General features: G+C 54.6%; 1 protein-coding gene across 3 annotated transcripts in view; it reads right to left on the reverse strand.

The window, feature by feature from the left end:
- Window positions 1-18,142, reverse strand: part of ADARB1 (adenosine deaminase RNA specific B1) — a 142,514-nt gene extending 124,372 nt beyond the window's left edge. Inside the window, exon 1 of one of the 3 annotated variants that reach the window (XM_045501137.1) lies at window positions 17,920-18,142. The gene's annotated coding sequence lies outside the window, so the exon portion shown is untranslated. Of the gene's footprint in view, window positions 1-6,773; window positions 6,939-7,009; window positions 7,646-17,919 lie in introns of those variants that run through there. The other 2 variants (XM_045501135.1, XM_045501136.1) reach the window with 2 other exon arrangements.
- Window positions 18,143-19,556: the final 1,414 nt, after the last annotated feature.

Below are 19,556 nucleotides of genomic sequence, written 5' to 3' on the forward strand. Positions count from 1 at the left end.
CAGCTCACTGGTAGCTTGAAACAAGCAATGGTGAGAACATTTACGCCACAGAAACTGGCAAATGCTATCCATCAGGGTTTTTTACGTCCCCCTCCCTCCAGAAAGCCAGCTGGTAAACATTTACCAGCACAGCACTACATACACCTTACAGTATGTGAATTATACTCCAAAAAAGTCAAAAGCTGAGGGGCGGAGGGGAGGAAGGACTTTTTTGATAAAGGAAAAGGCCTTGCGATACGTAGAAAATTTAATTTTCAATGTGTTGAAAGTAAAGAACGAAATGTTTAACAGCAAGAAATCTACTAATGAAATTTACTATATTAACAGATTAGACAGGAAAAACCATACAACCATCTCAACAGATGCAGAAAAAGCATACAAAATTCTACTGCTATTCATGAGAAAGCTTATTTTAAAAAACTCTCAGCCAAGGAGGAAGGTGACCTGCTCACCCAGATAAAGGGTATGCACAGGGGCGCCTGGGTGGCGCAGTCGGTTAAGCGTCCGACTTCAGCCAGGTCACGATCTCGCGGTCCGTGAGTTCGAGCCCCGCGTCGGGCTCTGGGCTGATGGCTCAGAGCCTGGAGCCTGTTTCCGATTCTGTGTCTCCCTCTCTCTCTGCCCCTCCCCCGTTCATGCACTGTCTGTCTCTGTCCCAAAAATAAATAAACGTTGAAAAAAAAAAATTTTTTTTTTTAAATTAAAAAAAAAAAAAAAAGGGTATGCACAAAACAGCTACAGCAAATACCACACCTGGCGATGAAACACGAACGTCTACACCGGGTGGAAGCCAGCGCGAAAGGGGCGCCGTGACCACCACTGCCGTGCGAGCAGTACATCTGAGGTGGCACCGGGAGCCCCAGCCAGTGCACGAGGGGAAAGCACAAAGATTAGACGGAAACAGCATCACCTGCACAACTTGATCCCCCACCTAGAAAACACGAGACACGATCGCAAGCTGTGCACATAACCAGCATGCAAACCCAAGAGGCTCCCTGCACGGCAGCAATAAGCAATTAGAAGCGTAACTGGAGAAACCACTCAGCACGTGGTAACCGTGGGCACAGGGCAGGCTGCTCGGGGAGCAGTAGGCTAGCCGGCTAGCCAGCTGGAGAAATGTCACACCTCACTTCCAACCATATAAAAGCAAATTTCACATAGGTTAATGAGCTAAGTGAGGAAAAGAGGCCAGAAGAAATGAAAGAGGCATGCTCCTGAGGCGGGGCAAGTGTGCTCAGACGGGACTGAAAGCCCAGGCCGTAAAGGAAATGTCCAATACATTTTAACATATAAACATTTAAAGTCGCTCTCTGGAAAAAAATAATAAACTCAATAGACGAAGGAAAAGACCCAGGAAAAGACCTGTAGCCACGTGAAATCCCCGATACGGGCCTCCTGTGTCCCCATCAGCCAGGGCCCCGACCGCCTCCCGGGCACAGCGCCGCCTCCCACTGGAGCCAGGTGATCCTGACGCAACCCCCCGGCCCCTCTCCCCAGGAGTGGAAACCACAGCTCCAGAGTGCTGCACCGCGGGCTCAAGGCCACCAGAATTCCCAGTAAGATGGAAGGGGAGGGTTTCCCACTGGATACAATTCTGAATCCCCAAGGGCAGCTCAGACGATGGGAGGACCGCGTGGGAGGACCAAGGAGGTGGCCCCATCCTCACCCTGAGCGCCACAGGTGTCTCGTCACGTTTCGTTATGTGCTTTTTCACCTTCCTGTGTTGAAACTATAGGCTTACAGGAAAGCCGGAAACAGCAGAGAGTGCCCACCCGTCATTCGCTCAGCCTCTCCTAACGTTTGCGTCTTACCGCATCACTGATAAATTATTAAGCTAGCAGATGATCCCGGCGCAACACTATTAGCTCAACCACGAGCTGCATCTGAATTTCACCCGTTTTCCTACGAAGACCCCTCTGTGCCAGGAGCCCATCCACAACCCACGGTGCACTTCACCATCATGTCCCCCCAGACTCCTCTGAGCCTCCACCACCCCTCAAGCCTCCCCTGTCCTTTGGGACCCGGACGCTTGAAGAGCACAGGTCAGGTGTTCCTCTGGGGTCCGCTACCTCCTCGTGAAAGTGCTGTGATTACGCATCTGTGGCAAGAACACTGGACACATGATGTGCCCGTGGGGCATCTGGGCTATATCATGGCGACCTGTCTTACCACAGGTGACGTTAACTTGGGTCACCTGGGTTAGCTGGTGTCTGCTGGCTTTCTCCACTCTAAAGTTACTATTTTTCCCTTTTTAATAAGTAAATAACTTGGGGAAGAGATAGAGCCCAGGCAAATATCCTGTTTCTCCTCAAACTCTCACCCACTAATCTCAGCCCCCATCCCTGAGTCTCACCTAAACTAATCGTTGCTGTACTGTCTTTTCTACGTCCTCACTCTTTCTACACTAATTAGAACCCTTCTGTCGGGAAGAGCTGCTCCTTCTCCCCCCGTTTATTTGCTTCTTTATTCACTTATTTATTTACATCAGTACAGAGTAGTGGGTATTTATTCTAGTCTATGGATTATAAACCGATCCTATCATCATTTTATTTCCTCGCTCAGACTGACTCAACTCTGGCCATCTTTGCCGCTTGGGGTGGGCCCCCGTGCCCTCTCGACACACCCCACCCTTTCTGAGCGCCTCCTTACTTTCTGCACGGCCAGGTGTCCTGGCTGCACCTGTTCCTTCCTATCGGAGGATGATATCTGGGCATGCTCGCCGTTGCTGGGGCCTGTCAGGGGACGGAGACCCAGGGCACGTGCGTGTAACCCTCGTGCTCACATCCATCTCTGCGCGTCCCCGTACACACCTATCCCGATGTGCACACGTTAGAGACCGTGGGTTTACACTGAGACCTGGCTCTGGTCGCCCACCCAGACGGATGACCTGTTCAGTCCTGGGTGCACACAGAGTAGGTTCACCCTGCGAACCTCACCCCCATGACAAGCACGGTTCTGTACAGCCCTCGGCCTCACAGAATGCAGCCAAGATGCCATCTTCCAAGATGAGGCTGCCACCTTTCTTCCCGTCCCTTTTCCTGTGGCTCCATTGTCGTTTGTGGGGACACTGAGGTTTGCTTCTGTGTGTATTCCACGTTAGCGCCCCCCGCCTCCTGGCTGAAGTTAATGTGCTTCATTTGGGGGTGTGTAAACAGCAGGGTGGCTCCCAGAGTCAGGCTGTAGCGAGCGGTGTGCTTGGAGGGGCACCGCGCCCCCACACCTGCAGCCGAGTCCACTCCCCTGTCCCTCCCAGCCCCTCCCACCCACCCCCGTGGAACCAGTCCAGCCCCTGGCCCCGGCTCATCCGTCCCGTTCCCTTTGGCACGAGCTCGCAGCCGCGCCCGTGTCTTCCCACGGCCCTTCTTCCTGGTGGACAGAGCACAGCACCCTCTGGCCACGTGCCTCGCTCACTCCCTGGGTCTTGGAAGTCACCTCGAATCAGTTCACAGAGGCCGTACTGTCCTCCAGGTGGCACTCTGCGCTGTGGTCGACACACCTGCATGGATACGGAGGTCATTTCCATATGTGTTTCCATAGAGTGGGAGGTGCGCCCTCAAGCTAGACTCCTAGAAGGGAAAACGCTGGGGCGAAGCACCGGGCACATGGGGATCCGCAGGCCGGATGGGGTGTTTTTGCGCCCAAGCACACAGCACTGATCTCCTCAGGCGGAGGAAATAAACGGTCAAATGATGGGAAAGAGCTCATCTGCGGGGCCCGACACAGAGGGCTGTCAGCATAAGCCGCCCTAGTAGCCGACGCTCAGCATTAGGACTGTGACATCTCACCCTGGAAGCAAAAGGTTCACGTGATTAAAGAAGCTCAGCGCACACAGACTGACGCAATGAGCAAGCCACCTAAAATCTAGCAAATGGTCTTTACTAGCATTGTCCGTAACAGTGAAATGTTTCTATCCTAAACCCCATTTCGAAGCCCACGCCCACGCGAGCACATATCCACACAAAGCCGCGTTTGCTAATGTTCGGATCAGCTTTATTCACAGCAGTCGGAACGTGCAAACGCTCCAAACGCCGAGCCCCGGCGAAGGGACAGAAAAGATGTGCTGGGTCCACGCAGGCAGGACCACCGAGCAAGTAACAGGAACAAAGTAGCGATCCATTCCGCAACATGGGCGGACCCCAAAAACCTTGTTAAGGGAAAGAAGCCTGACCCAAAAGACTACATGTGGCAATGATTCCATTGAAGTGAAATATCTAGAAAAGACACATTTGTAGAGACAGATCAGGGGCTGCCAAGGCCTGCAGCTGGAACGGGAATTAACACAAACACAGGAACATTCGGGGGTGACGGAAACTTTTTTAAACTGGACTGTGGTGGGACACCTGGGTGGCACAATCGGTTAAGCGTCCGACTCTTGGTCTGGGCTCAGGTTTGTGAGTTCAAGCCCCGCATCGGGCTCTGTTTTGACACTGCGGAGCTTGCTTGGGATTCCGTCTCTCCCTCGCTGTCTCTGCCTCTCCCCGACTTGTGCGCGCGCACTCACGCTCTGTCTCCCTCTCTCTCAAAGAAAACTTGAAAAAAATTTAAAACCGGACTGTGGTAAAGGCTGCACAACTCAGACATTTGTGAAAGTCACTGAATTGTCTTGTCTACAGAGGGTACATCTCATGACAGCCGCTTATACACAAAAGAAAACAAACCCTCCTCACAGAGCTTCCCCCACCTGGTATTTCCCGAGCGCGTCCCCTCAGAGCACTCAGAAAGGTGCACCCCCAGACAGCTGGGTCGCACGTGCGACGGCACCGCTTCTCCCAACGATCAGCGGGACTGGGAAACACCGGTTGGCTCTCCCACATCCCGGCTCCTCCACTCACAGCCGGGCTCTGTCCCAGGAACCCAACGTACCCTGCACAGGGTGGTCCCGGCTCAAAAGCCTGGGAACTAAAGGGAAGAAAACTCCCTTTCCTACGGCAAGGGCTTGCGGTGAGAAACACCTAAGTTCATCAAACCCTCCTCTCCCTGCCCGGCCCTCCCCCCACACAGGGAGTTTAAGGGGAGCTGGGGGACACCGCACACGGCACTCTCCGCTCCCTCTAGAATACTCTGCCGGTTTGCGCAACACACGCTCTTTCTATGAAAACATCAGGCCGCTCGCAGTTTCGTCAGAGGGAGAAAATCAAAGAATAGAAAGCTTCATAGTAGAACGATCAACGATGGCACTCGTTCATGTGCATGTGGGTGAAAGCCCTCTACCGTGTGACACAAAAAACGTTAATGAGGGAAAACCCCCAGAGTAGGAGTGACAAGAAGTGAACAGAGCGCGAGCTACATTCGGGTGACACTGCGCCACGTACTCAGGACACGCAGCCAGCAGTCCTGAGAGGGCGTCCCCTCGCACCACTGCCGAAACCAGCCAAAAGGTGATGGGAGTGACTTTTCCATAGGTCTTCGGTGATGGTCAAATCTAGGTTCAACTCTCTGACCCCAAATTATCACTGCTCCGAATTCCTATGATTCGTTCCCATGAATTGCACATCTTCCTGGATTAAGATTCTGCAGCCCCAACTCCCAAAGCGGCTTCCAGCTGACGCAGTTTACTGCATGTGCCGCGACAGCCCTGAAACTGTTAACCTAAAAAATGACTACACGAGGCCCTTGAAACATTTAGATAACTTTTCGGTGAAAGGAAAGTTTTATAAGCGTTGCCAACCACAAAAGAGGCGGCCCGCCCAAGAGCACCGTGCTACGCCAGAAGCACACCGTAAAAGCCAGTGCGGATCATGGACTCAAGAGCGACCACTCTGCTGGACTATTATTTGGGGTAGATTCCTATTCTGAAAAAGAATCAAATTCGAAACAATCCAGGCTAATAAACATACAGTTTCACGCGACTGATGTCACGCATCGCCAGGACAGAGCAGACGTAGCCCCTCAAATCGCTGCTCTGTAGACGGTGGCCTGAGCACGTAGGTCCCTCTTCAGATCGAGCCCAGGTCTAGACCACGTGAAGCATCTGAGTGAAGTCTCACTGTTGTCCGTCAGTCTTCGGGTAGTGAGTGCTTCACACAGGACCCTACTCCCCGTCTCTACCTGGGGACGCCCCCTGAGTGAGCCCCCCTTCCTAAGGCAGAAGCCCTGCCCTCACACAGCCCCGGCACACATCAGAGGCAGGTCGCACCGACCGACACAAAGGCTGGCCTCAAAAGAGAGAAAGCTGGCAAAGCAGGTGCCCGGCAGAACCAACTCCCCACAAGAGAAGAAACGGAGATGGAGGAGAGCCGGGTGCCAGGTGGGGGGGTGAGCGTGGGCAGAGGGGGCCCGTGGCCCCGCAGGAGGCCTGCTCCTTGGCCTCACGCAGAGGGCGGAGAGCGACCCGTGTCCTCGAGTAAATCCCTCTCCTCAGGAGAACCAAGCGTGCGAACACCCAGAGAGCCAGAGAATTCACGCACGCCGAGCCGAAATGAGAAAAAGAAGTTGGGTCTGTGCGTGCGGCCTGCACAGAAAGGCACAGAATACGAGGCAAGCTCCAAACTTACCCCCGGCCTGACCAACAGATACGTTAACAAGCTCAGTTCCTAACTCTATGATGTCACGGCAGGGGGGCTGACTCAATACCGCCTCCCATGGAATGATCTGTACGATAAGCTTTAGACTTACACACCTGAGAACAATCCTCGCTCAGTTTAGTTCCAGACAACCAACAGAGTCTAGTCCCCTAAGACTAAGAAAATGGAACAAGGGAATCCCCTGGAGCCAGAACCCATTCCTCCACCCCCGAGATGCTGCCTCCTGACCCCCCTCCTCCCACACCTCACCTCTTTCAGCAGAGCTGCCTGGTCCAGAGCGGGGGGACAGGATACTCTGTGCCAGGCGCTAGCCCCTGGCGGACCGTAGCAGCCGCGAAGGGACGGGACATTGCCCACTTTCAACACAGGACGGCGCACAGGTTCAGGATAAACATTTATTCAACAGCTCGCTCAATGGCCCCTGAAACCCTCAGAATTTATTATTTTACTCTTGCATACGAGAGTCTCCTAGAAATGGAACAAACCTTGGAAGTCACCAACGTGACCGCCCTTGTTTTCCACTCCAGGAGCCTGCGGCAGGGTGGGAAGCAGATGGCCCAGCAAGCTCAGAGGCAGAGCCGGGACGAAATCCCCAGCTTCCTACACTCCGGGACACTCTGGCTTCCTCCTCCACCAAGCACCTTACAAGCCGCCTTCTCTCCAGGTTTTAAACCGGTTAAGTAAGCCTTCACCGCCGAGTCACGTGTTTTTCATCGTATTTGGCTGCTTTTCTGAAACCTCCCAGAATTACTCATATTCTCATTTCTGTCACGACGTCGCTATATCCGTTACGTCTCTGACGGTTATTACTTAAGAGAATGCTTTTCAGTTGTAGGGCTGCCCTCCGGGGTTCAAATGGCAGCAGCAGGACACAGCTGCTCTCGTAGGTTGAGGGCTCCCTGTTCGCAACAGACTAATTTACTCTACCGTACGTCATGGTTTTAGAACAATTTTGAATGTTTTGTAAATGTTTCTATTCTACGAAGAAAAGCACAAAAATCTGGAGATAACACAGACATACGGGGCATAAATAGATGACTGATTCACCGAGTACAACAGGAGCATGGGAGGGGCAGTGCGGGAGGCAGGCAAACAGCTTCGATCGGCTCGCCACTTCCTACCTGCGCAGAAAGTAAGAACACGTTAGTCATTTGTCCACAGACACTGACAACTGCCTCCTCTCTGCCATGCGCTGTTCTGAGCCCTCAGGAGGGAGACAGAGCAAGACCCCCGCCTTCCGGAGGCTTCTGCTCAGAGGGCAGCCTGATGGGAGGGAGGAGGAATGGATACGGAGGGACAGCAGGGCACAGTGGAGGAGGGGGGAGGGTGCGGAGGGGTGAAGCCCAGACCCCACAGCCAGAGGGGTGACCAGAGGGGACAGCGGGCCCCTGGGGGGACCGAGATGGGGGAACTTGCAGGGCTCCGAGCAGGAGAGTGATGGACCCATCCTCCCCACTTAGGGCTCCGCTTTGGCTGACGGTCAGGAACAGGTGGAAGGAGGCCCGGGGCAGGAGCGTGCGGAGCAGAGAGAGGGTGAGGACAGTTCCACAGAAGGGGAGCCCCCTCAGAGCATCACGAGCAGCGGGCTGGATCAAGCTCGCTCCGACATGCCTGACACACGGGAGAGCTTCATGTGCGTTAGCCAACACCACCCGGTTCTCCCAGAACTTACCGAGCCCCTTACATCAGTTCCCCATCTGAAACACAGAGGTGACCCACGCTCAAGGTAACACTCGTGAGGAATAACTAGGTACCCGGGACTCTCAGCTCCGGACCGTTCCGTGTCACGGCAGCTTCCACACGTGCACCTGTCTGTGTTTTACAAACAACATGGTACACAGGCTCCTGATCACACGGAAGGATATTAACATTCTGCACGTCGCACACCAAGGGATGAGCAAACTGCAGATTCGAAGAGAACCCGCTGTGAAATGACGCCCGTAAGTGAAGACCCTTCACCTCGAGTCCTTCTGCCACCGAGCATCACGGCAAGCCAGGGAGTTCCAAGGGCACTTCTTAAGCCCTCCGGTCTCCTCATCTCCTGGACTCGACCCACCGCCAGACCCTGCTGACTCCCGCTCACCCTGGCACCCCGGCACCCCACCACCCCCTCCGCCCAAAGCCTTCCCGCCATCCGGAAGGGTGCAGAGCCGGGCCCTGCACGCCTCAACCTTGCCTCCACCACGCCCCCCCCCCCCATCAACGGCTGGTCGGGGGCTACTGCCCACCCCCCAGCTGCTCCAATAAGCAGGGTTCGGGCAGGGAATGCCCTCGGCCCCTCTCTGGGCAGGAAGAAGAGCTCATCTCTCCTCCGGGCCTCAGCGCGGCACCCCTCCAGAGAGGCCCCTGTGCAGAGCGACGCCTCAAGAAGGCACAGCCCTGGGACACCATCTGCCGCAGCCCTCGTGCCTTTGGTCACCGCACAGACAAAGCAGCTTCGAGGACGCCTCGGTGCCCGGTTTAGCCTCCAGCTGGAACACTGGCCCAAGGAGGCAGAGGCCTTCTCCTCCAGAGTGTGTCCTTCCACGATGACTCACACAGAACCTGTCACCGCGGGCAAGGGTGCCAGGGCGGTGGAAATCAGTTTTCCCCTTTCCCCGGCACAGACGATGGGCACACAGGGAGTCGGGGGGCTTCTATACACTTCATCCCATTGGCTGAACTACAGAGAACATTGATATTTCAAAACTCCACACCTAAAAAGAAAAATCAGATAACCACAAGCAACAAAAACCAACACGCAAGGAAGAGATTTTACCATTTTAACAGGTAACTTTTCTTTACATTTTTATTTACTTTTGAGAGAGAGAGGCAGCAGGGGAGGGGCAGAGAGAGGGAGACACAGAATCCAAAGCAGGCTCCAGACTGTGAGCTGTCAGCACAGAGCCCGACGTGGGGCTTGAACCCACGAACCATGAGATCATGACCTGACCTGAGTCGAAGTCAGACGCTCAACCGACTGAGCCCCCCAGGTGCCCCTTGAACAGGTAACTTTCAGCGAATGCAGCCGCCCTGATGACGTTTCAGCATAACTGGGCCCAAGCAACACCTGTCCGCCTCAGGAGGTGGGGGCTCTCCTGGACGCAACACCGGCATCCTTCTAGATACTGTAAGACAAATGAAGCACAAAGCAGCAGGCGAATCTTGCTGGTCTTCTGCTGTGGTACCAAGTTTGGTGACTAAAGGTGCCAACTTCTAGTTAAGTTAATGACACTTTTAGAGATAAGTGAATTGTAGGGGCACTCGGGTGGCTCTGTCGGTTAAGCGTCCAACTTCAGCTCAGGTCACGATCTCACAGTTTGTGGGTTTGAGCCCCACGTCGGGCTCTGTGCTGACAGCTTGGAGCCTGGAGCCTGCTTGGGATTCTGTCCCCCTCTCTCTCTGCCCCTCCCTGGCTCACGCACTTGTGTGCTCTCTCTCTCTCTCTCTCTCTCTCTCTCTCAAAAACTAAACATTAAAAAATGTATATAAGTGAATTGTTTTAATAAAGAAAAATGCCATTTCCACATATATCTTTCTGTAAGGATGCCCCAAGGCATGTTTAAACACCGTAAGCTAATAAGAAACTGATCCTAAGTCCTAGGGCACGATTCCCCAGTTTCTTGGACTGAGCACAAAATTATTTTATTTTATGCCCTCCTTTCAAAAGGGCAGCATGTCTCTGAGAAATATTTTTGAAGTGAGTCAGTTCCCACGTGCAGAGGTCCTGTTCCTCCGACAACCCCTCTCACCTTCTCAAGGACTTGCCTCTTGCAATTACCCTTTTTCCAACATATTATAAATTTGTCCTTCTCTGCTGGATTGCCCCTTAGCCCATAAACACACCGTAATCGTTTCCATTTAAAAACCCAAATTACATAACTCCCTCAAGCCCATGGCCCCTCCAGCTTCTGCCAACAATTCCGCCCCGTTTTAACAAAGCTCCCCTAGAGAGTCCTCTACCTGTGACATCCTCTGTGACACCCCCTCACAGTCTCCTCGGCCACCATAAGGCTCACTCAGGAAGCCCTGGACTCCAGGCCAGGAGACCCTCCTGATTTCCTCCTTCAACAGACCCCTTTACGATGGGTATTGCTAGACCTTCCCCCTCCTCCACTCCTCCCTTTCCCCTCCTCCACTCCTCCCCCTCTCCTCCTCCTCTTCCCCCCCCTCCTCCTCCTCTTCCCTCTCCCCTCCTCCTCCCCCCCCTCCTCCTCCTTCTGGGCCCCCTCCTCCTGCTCCTCCTGGGCCCCTTCCTCCTCCTCTCCCCTCCCCTCCTCCCTCTCCTCCCCCTCTCCCCTTCTCTTCCTCCCCCCTCTCCCCTCCTCCTCCCCACAATCTCCCTCACCTCCTCCCCCTCCCTCTCCTCCTGTGCACCCCTTGCCAGAAGCCCCCAGGCTTCATCCCTACCCTTCTGCTCATCTGTATCTATATCCGCTGCAAAGCCCATGGTTTCAAATACCAGCAACAGGCAAATGACTCCCAAATTCACATATTTGACCCCAATCTCTTCTTGAGCCAAACTTTGAATTTCCACTAGTATCCAAACATCTCCACTCGGATGACTGCTTATAAAAACAAGTGAGGTACTATTTTAGGCACTTTACATTGGCTCAGTTTGTAGGCCCAACAACCAGAGGATCGAGGCTGCCACTGTTCTCCCTAATTCACGGATGAGAACACCAAGACAGAGAAAGATTAAACAGCTCGCTCAAGATCACGCTTCTGAAATGTGACGGAACAGAGATTCATCCCACCTGCTCACGGCCCAGTCTGCGGGTGTAACTGCTGAGGAACCATCTCCCGCAGGGTCCGAGGCCTCACGGGGCCAGTCCCCAGCTCCTGATGTCAGCCTCAGACTTCTCTATCCCAAGGCCAGCGCCAGCCAACCGCTCAGGCCAACAACCTTGGGATCATTCCGGATGTTCCCTCTCACGGCAAGTCTACTGGCAATCCTGATGGGCCTGCCTACAAAACACGCTACGGTTCATCAGCTCTAAGTGTGCACTTTCCCCCTCTGAACAACTGTGAAATCGGAGGTGTCCCACAATGCTGTCAGCCGGGCAGGAGGGGAGTATAGTGACTCTTGCCCGGGCACACTCAAACTCAGCTGTTACTCTTGGAGGCACGACAGGAGACAGGACAACACAGCCCGCCGACAGGTCAGTCAACAAACCATTTAAGGACCAGAAACCTCTCCTTGCTACCTGCCAGTAAGATCGAAAAAGCACCTAAACTCACAGACCAGGTCTCAGCTGCTTGGAAGACACCCCAGAGGGGGGCGCCTAGGGGGCTCAGTGGGTTGAGCATCCGACTTCGGCTCCGGTCATGATCTTGTGGTTCGTGAGTACAAGCCCCGTGTCGGGCTCTGTGCTGACAGCTCAGGGCCTGGAGCCTGCTTCAGATTCTGTGTCTCCCTCTCTCTGCCCCCCTCCCCCGCTCACATTCTGTGTGTGTGTGTGTGTGTGTGTGTGTGTGTGTGTGTCTAAATTTAACTAAACATTTTTAAAAAAGGAAAAAAAAAAGGAAGACACCCCAGAGACAGCAGTGGTGAGGTCTTAAGGAATGCCAGCACAGGGAACAACGTGGAAGGCAGCATGACATCACATCGATGCTTGGTCGAAGGATGACCGGGAAGAATCAGATTCTAAACGGAAAGAAATTTTAGAATTACTTATTTTATTTTACTTCACTTCTATTTTCCTTTTCGATGAAAGCACCACAGTCTGATTTTAAAAGTCTTCGCTTAAAGTCCAAGAGCACTCTCGATGAGCATAAGTGAGGCCCAGGCGATATGAAAGGACTGCGTCACAGGGTAACTGGCAACTTTTGCCCGCTAAGAGTACAAGCCTGAAATACAGCCTGCCAGATCTGAGCTCACCACCTGTGCCCTGGCCCATCGTGGTCCCCCCACGCCCCTGCCAGCACCCCCTGGCGGTGGGCAGGGGAGGCGAGAAGGGCCCCTGCAGTCACAGGGCTCAGCGCAGTCCTGCCTTTGCCACTGACGTGTGGCCTCGCTGGGCCCCGTCTTCCCCACAAGTAACATGGAAAACTAACGTGCCCACCTCTTGGACTAATGCAAAGCCAGCTAATACACAGAAGGTGCTTTAATCCCCTGGCACGTCACAAGGACCTAATAAACATTAGCTGCATGAGAGCCAGAGTGACTCTTCTATTTTTTTAAGTCTATTTATTTTGAGAGAGAGAGAGAGACAGAGAGAGAAATGAGCAGGAAACGGGCAGAGAGAGAGGGAGAGAATCCCAAGCAGGCTCCGTGCTGTCAAGGCACAGCAGCTGGGGTGGGGGGGGGGGGCGGAGAGGATCCTCAAACCCACGAACTGTGAGACCACGACCTGGGCCAAGATCAAGAGTCAGATGCTTAGCTGCTTAACCGATTGAGCCATCCGGGCGCTCCCAGAGAGATTCTTTTAAAGATAGGTCATGACATCCCCTCCTTCAAAACTCTCTAAAGTCAACTAGGAAACAAAAAGGAAAGAAGGAAGGGAGGGAGGGAAGAAGGCTTCGCATCACAGGGTGATTACAATCTAAATTCCTCGCCACAGCTCCAGACCTCCTGCCTCCCTCCTCCTCACCGGCCTCCCACGATTCCAAACCCAAACCCAGGACAAGGACGTTCCTCCAGAGCTCCCAGCTGCCCGGTAGTGCCCAGCTCCCTCCGTCCCCTGAGCCCTCTCAGGCCCCCGCCCACCCTCGACCTCATTTTGTTTGCCCTTCCTGGCACGGAGGCCTTTAGCTGGGGTGCACCGCCCCATCGTGTGAATCTCATGAAGGCAAGAGCTACCCTTCACTGCGCTCACACCCAAGTCTCCAGCGCCCAGAAGAGAATCCAGCACATGGTGAACACCTGTTGGTGACCACGTGTGAGAAACAAAACTGGCCTAAAGGCAAGCAGAATTTCTCTGCACCTGCAGTAAAAACACCAGGTACCTTCAAGCCACTTCCACACACGCTTAACCCCTCTTCATTTTAATCCATCACAAAGACGCTACACTGAACACCAAAGTCATGTCTTCTTTGTGTGCTCCTAGAACAGCAGCCAGTAATGCTAGTCACATCACGTTTTTAAACGTGATAACATGATACTCGTGGTCTACGCCCAACAGCCATCAGGCTATGCGGCAAGGTTATGTGAAGACCTCTCTCGGCTACTGCATCTTCCCTGTCCACACCCCAAATAAAACTTAAAAATTCATTCAAGGAATAAAGATATTTTAATTATTTAAACACGCGATTTTGGGGTTTTTAAATTTTTATTTAAGTAAGCTCTATGCCCAACACGGACGGGGCTTGAACTCATGGCCCTGAGATCAAGACTCAGCATGCTCTACTGACTGAGCCAGCCAGGTGCCCCCCAACGTACAATTTTTAAATGAAATTCTCACTATAAAACTTTTCTACCACACACGTTACAAATATATTTTTAAAGGGTTTTTTTTTAACACCACCATTTCTATCACACAAATTATAAATTTGGAAACTCATATTTTAGAAAATTGACACACACACACAAAAAAAAAATCAACGGTTTTTTTTAATAATTTTTTTTTTATTTTTAAAGTATTTATGTATGTATGTATTTATTTTGAGAGAGAGAAAGAGAGAGAAAAAACGTGAGCATGGAGGGGCAGACAGTGAGAGAATGAGGGAGAATCCCAAGCAGGCTCTGTGCTGTCAGTGTGGAGCCTCACGTGGGGCTTGATCTCACAAACGGTGAGATCGTGACCTGAGCCAAATCAAGAGTCAGATGTTTAACCAACTGTGCCATCCAGGCGCCCCTAAGTTTTAAAATCAACTTGGGGGGCGCCTGGGTGGCGCAGTCGGTTAAGCGTCCGACTTCAGCCAGGTCACGATCTCGCGGTCCGTGAGTTCGAGCCCCGCGTCAGGCTCTGGGCTGATGGCTCAGAGCCTGGAGCCTGTTTCCGATTCTGTGTCTCCCTCTCTCTCTGCCCCTCCCCCGTTCATGCTCTGTCTCTCTCTGTCCCAAAAATAAATAAAAAACGTTGAAAAAAAATTTTTTTTAAATAAATAAATAAATAAAATCAACTTGGAACTCTCTAAGTTTTTCAGTTTCACACTAAGATTGACACTTTTTTTTTTTTATGTTTATTTCTTTTTGAGAGAGAGGGAGGGAGGAGTGAGGGAAGGGCAGAGAGAGGGGGAGACACAGAAATCGAAGCAGGCTCCAGGCTCCGAGCTGACAGCAGAGAGTCTAACACAGGGCTCAAACCCAGGAACGGTGAGATCATGACCTGAGCCAAAGTCGGACGCTTAACCGACTGAGCCACCCAGGTGCCCCAAGATTGACACTTTTTCTTAAACAAAATTTTTATAGGCTGGTAAGTGTACAGTCTCACCTATTAATGTTCAAAGTATTCTTTCTATCTCCTATTTAAATAAGAGTCCTTTATCCTAAGTATTTACATAGCTCATCACAGCATTCCAGGGAATAAAACTCCATTCTTAAGTAAAACTTACGCCTAAGGGATTCTGATGGCTAATAAAAATGATTAGGTTTTGCTTGCACCCATGTATAAAAAATATTCACTGCAGCACTGTTATAGCAAATATTTAACACTATATTAAAACACATATACAACTGTGTCTGTATCTTGACTGCTGCTGGGAGATACACAATCAATGGGCCACAGCAGGTGGGATGAATGGAATGAGGTTTAAATCTTGGTACTTTCTCAATGTACGTTGTGCAACCTTCCATTTTTAAATCCATATGTAAAAATTGTAATGCTATACATTTCAAAGTCTTATATTTTATTTTTAAAAAACTAGTGCTATAAAAGCGGTTACTAACACTGCCAGTGCTTGAACTTTTTGAACCCTGCCCGTCCTGTTCAGCGCTGTATTGCCCAGGCCTGTAACAGGGAGGGCCCAGCACACAACAAGCCACAGATTAAGTGTCTGTCCACTGAATTAAGTTTGCTTTATTCATTCACCAGACAAATACAAGTTCAAAGAATTTTCTTATCCCAAAAATCTGAAAGCAACTGAAATGTTTTTAGGGCGTGTGAATTCACCAAGGCGCGCATTAACCTACGAACCAAGAAGTTGTTCTCCGGTGATGTTCTTGTTGAAGTCTCGTCTCTTCGCCTCCCAGCACTGACTTTATGAGCACACTGCACCTCGAGATACATGTGTCATCAATTTCTCAGAGCCGGACCAATTTTCTTTTCACCACTGCCCCCTGCAGAAAGGCCTCCTTTTTTCCCTTCCAACCACTGCTTCAAATTTTGTCCACGAGGTAGCTCGACACATTCAGTCCCAGGAACCCTGAGACATCTAACAGGGCGTTACTCACCGACAAGACAAGGGTTCTTTCCCAAGCCCTGGTGAGTCCCCTGCCTCCACCCCCAGCAGGGCCCGGGATCGGCATCCGCACCCCGCTCGGCGCGTCTCACCCAATACTTCCCAAGGCCCTGTGGCGGGTGTCCACTCGGAGAGGACCCGCCCACTGGCGGAAGCACGCAGGGAAAGGCCCCTAATTCCCCGTCCAGGGTGGAGCACACACCGCCTTCTCCCCTCCCCTCCGGGCAGCCGTCGGCAGGCAGAGGGGAGTCTCTGCCCCCAAGAAAAGACGGCAACCAAAGACATTTCCTAGGGACTGCTCTTGAGACAACCCGCTGTTTTAGAAAATGCAGCTCTGGTGGCACCTTTCAAAGGAGTAAAACACACAGGTGAATTTCAGAGAAAAGGAAAAGGACTACATAAATACTTCTATTCCCAAAGCTTACTGATCTATCATCTTAATTAGGGCACTAAGAGTAAAGCAGCAAGTCTGATAATCCAGCCACTTTCTTTATACTTAAGAACGGAACGCTAGCCATTACGTTTTGTTTAATAAGGGGACAAAAACGTCCTTATCAGCAGTAACTACCAAAATCTGCTGGCTAAAAATATCAACTGCGAACCAAACACAAGAGTGCGGGACTCCGGCACATATGGGGACCAGAGCACCCTTCTCGGGACCCCAACACTTTCAGCGTCCACAGCCCAATGTGACACATTCCCTCGGACCGTCCACAGCCCGGTAATTTTCCTACTGCAGATCTGAACACGTCAGAATTCACCTCGGGCCCCCAGTCGCCCCAGATTGTTCCGGATCGCTCCAGACGCCCGGCACACGCCGCGAGAACTTCCCCGCCCCGGGCCGCCCGCGGCGCGCAGCTTCCCACGCGGACACGGCGCCCTCGGGAGGGGACGCGGGGCCATCGGGGGTGTAGCCCTCTCCCGGGGGGCGCAGGCTCAGCCCAAGGGCGCACTCTGCCCTCCGCGCACGTAGAGCCTCTGCACGGACACGGTGCCCTCCAGAAGGGGACGCGGGGCGGTCCCGGGCGCAGCCATCCTCCCCCGGGTGAAGAGCGTCGGGACGGACACGGCACTCCTGGGCACGGGAAGGGGCTGTCCCTGGCGCAGTTTCTCCCCCCCAGGGGCTCAGCTCCATTCCGGGGTGCAACGTCCCCTCCCAGGGACGCAGTCTCCCCTTCATCCCGGGGCGCCTCTTCATCCGGGGCGCAGTGTCCCCTCCACTGGGGCGCAGCTTTATCCCGGGGCGCAGCCTCCCCTTCATCCGGGGGCGCCGCCTCCTCTGGGCGCAGTGTCCCCTCCACTGGGGCGCAACCTTATCCCGGGGCGCAGTCTCCCCTTCAACCCAGGGCGCAGCCTACTCTCCCCGGGGCGCAGCCTCTCTCCTCCCAGGAACGCAGTCCGCCGCCCCCCCCCCCCCCACCCAACACACACACACACACACACCGGCGGCAGCTTCATTCTGGGGGCGCCGCCACCCCTTCATCCTGGGGTGCAGCCCCCCCTCACGGACGCAGCTTCAACCCGGGGCGCAGCAGCACCACCACCACGGGCGCATCTTCACCCCGGACACAGCCTCCCCTTCATCCCGGGCGCAGCCCCCCCTCCTCCCCGGCACGGGCGCAGCTTCATCGCGGCGAGCAACCCCCCCCCCCCAAAACCACCACGGGCGCATCTTCACCCCGGACACAGCCTCCCCTTCATCCCGGGCGCAGTGCCCCCACCGGGCGCAGCTTCGTCGCGGGGCGCAGCCTCCCTCACCCGCGGCGCAGAGCATCCCGCGCAGACGCGGCGCCCCGGGGAAGAGACACGGGCCGTCCCGGGCGCAGCCTCCCCACCCCGGGCGGCCCGCACCCCGCCGGGCAGCCCCTCCGGACACCCCCGCCGGGCAGCCCCTCCAGCCCCCGGGCCCCCGGCCGGGCTTCTCGGGGTCCCGCTCGAGGCGCACGCCCGGCCCGGCCTCACCACCTGCCCGGCGGCGCTTACATAAACGCGGCCCCGGCGGCGGTGCCCGGCCGCGGGGTCCGAGCCCCCGCCCTGGCCTCGCCTCGCCGCGCCTCGCCTCGCTTCGCCTCACCTCAGCCGCGGGCCGCTCCGCTCCGCACGCCGCGCGGGGCTCGCACCGCCAGGCCGCCCGGGCTCCGCTCGGCCGCCGGGGCTGCGGCGCGCTGGCCGTGGCCTGGCGCGGCCCCGAGCGCGGCCCCGAGCGCGTCTCGACCCGGCCGCCTCCGCCGCCGCCGCCGCCGCCGCCGAGGCCGCCTCAGCCTCCGCCTCAGCCTCCGCCCTCCGCCCTCGGCCCTCGCCGCCGGCTCCGCCCTCCCCACCGCCCCCGCCGCCGGACGCGCGCACGCCTGGAGCTGGGGGAGGGGGGCGCCGCGACGCAGGACGTGCGCGCGCCCGCACGCCGCGCCGAGCCCCCAGCTCTCTGTGAGCTGGCCGGCGGCGGGGGCCGCGGGGGGCGGCGGGGCGGCGCACGGGCCGGGCTCCCGGTCCAGGTGCACCCGCGGGGTCCTGGCCGTGCCGAGCAGGATCCGGGCGCGTGATAGAAGGTGGGGTCCCCGTCCCCAGGCCCCGGAGGTGTCTCCCTCCCGCTCCTGCGGAGAGCTCTCGGGGAAGTCAGCAGCCCGTCCACCGTATCGCAGTGGAAGCTGTGGTTGGGTTGGTTGGGTTGTGTGATAATAAAGGCATTTTAAAGCTTTTTTATTTACAGCGTATGGAGTAAACTTACTTCTTTATATTGACCGACTTTTCTACGACTATACACATGATGATAAGCACGTGGAGAAATGCAGCGTTTCCAAAGGCCAGAGTGACCAAGTCAAGGCTGCACTCTGTTCAAAACAGAAAATAAGCTAAAGCTTAATAAGGAAACATCTGTAGTTCTTGAAGGCAGGTGCTGACACCAGGGCAGTGACTTTCTAGGAGACAGTGGTCAGAGTCTGGCAAGCCTGCGGCTTTTCACCTGGCTCTTAACCCCTGCAGAGCACGTGACCGTGGAGGTTAGACACCAAGGGCAAGTCGAGCTGCTGCAGCTCAGAGGTAGACTTTGGCATCTCTTAGGCCCAGCTGCCTGTTTCCCCAAGTGTAAAACAGGTCAGAGAAGACTAATGCCGGTAAAGAGCCCAGTCCAGAGCCTGGTGTGTGGAAGGCACTCCATCAGTGTTCGCTAACGCTGTCATTCCCAGAGTCCCATGGCAGAACACAACACCACGAGGAGCTCAGTGCCCTGGAGCATAAATTAACCACAGGGGACGGTGCCGCAGCAGGCCGCGTATCTGCTTCAGTTTGCTGTCTGACGGTAAAGGAAAAGCCTACCTTTCGGGCCAGCTAGCTAACAGGCGAGCCCATCGCCCTGCCTGAGGGCCACGCGCTAGGTACAGAGTCCAAAGGAGCGCTTGGACAACCAAGTACGAATCAAGACCCCTGGAATGCCCTTCAGGGAGTCCTCCTTAATGAACGAGTATGTGCATGAGTACCTGCGATCTAGTGCTATGAAACAGACCACCCCCAAGACCAAGTGGCCCAAAGCAGTCGTGTAATGGCTCACGATCCTGTGGCCAGCAGCTCCCGCAGCTCATCTCTGCTTCATGGTGTGTGGGGCCGCACCCACTCTTGCGGGCCACCAGCAGGGACCACGAGAGGAACCAGGCCGCCAGCAGAGCGGCCAAGGTCGCTTCTCATGGCAATGTGACTCCCATCGGCAGCAAGAGGATA

Source organism: Leopardus geoffroyi, chromosome C2 (assembly GCF_018350155.1).
Source record: "Leopardus geoffroyi isolate Oge1 chromosome C2, O.geoffroyi_Oge1_pat1.0, whole genome shotgun sequence".
Classification (NCBI taxonomy): domain Eukaryota; kingdom Metazoa; phylum Chordata; class Mammalia; order Carnivora; family Felidae; genus Leopardus; species Leopardus geoffroyi.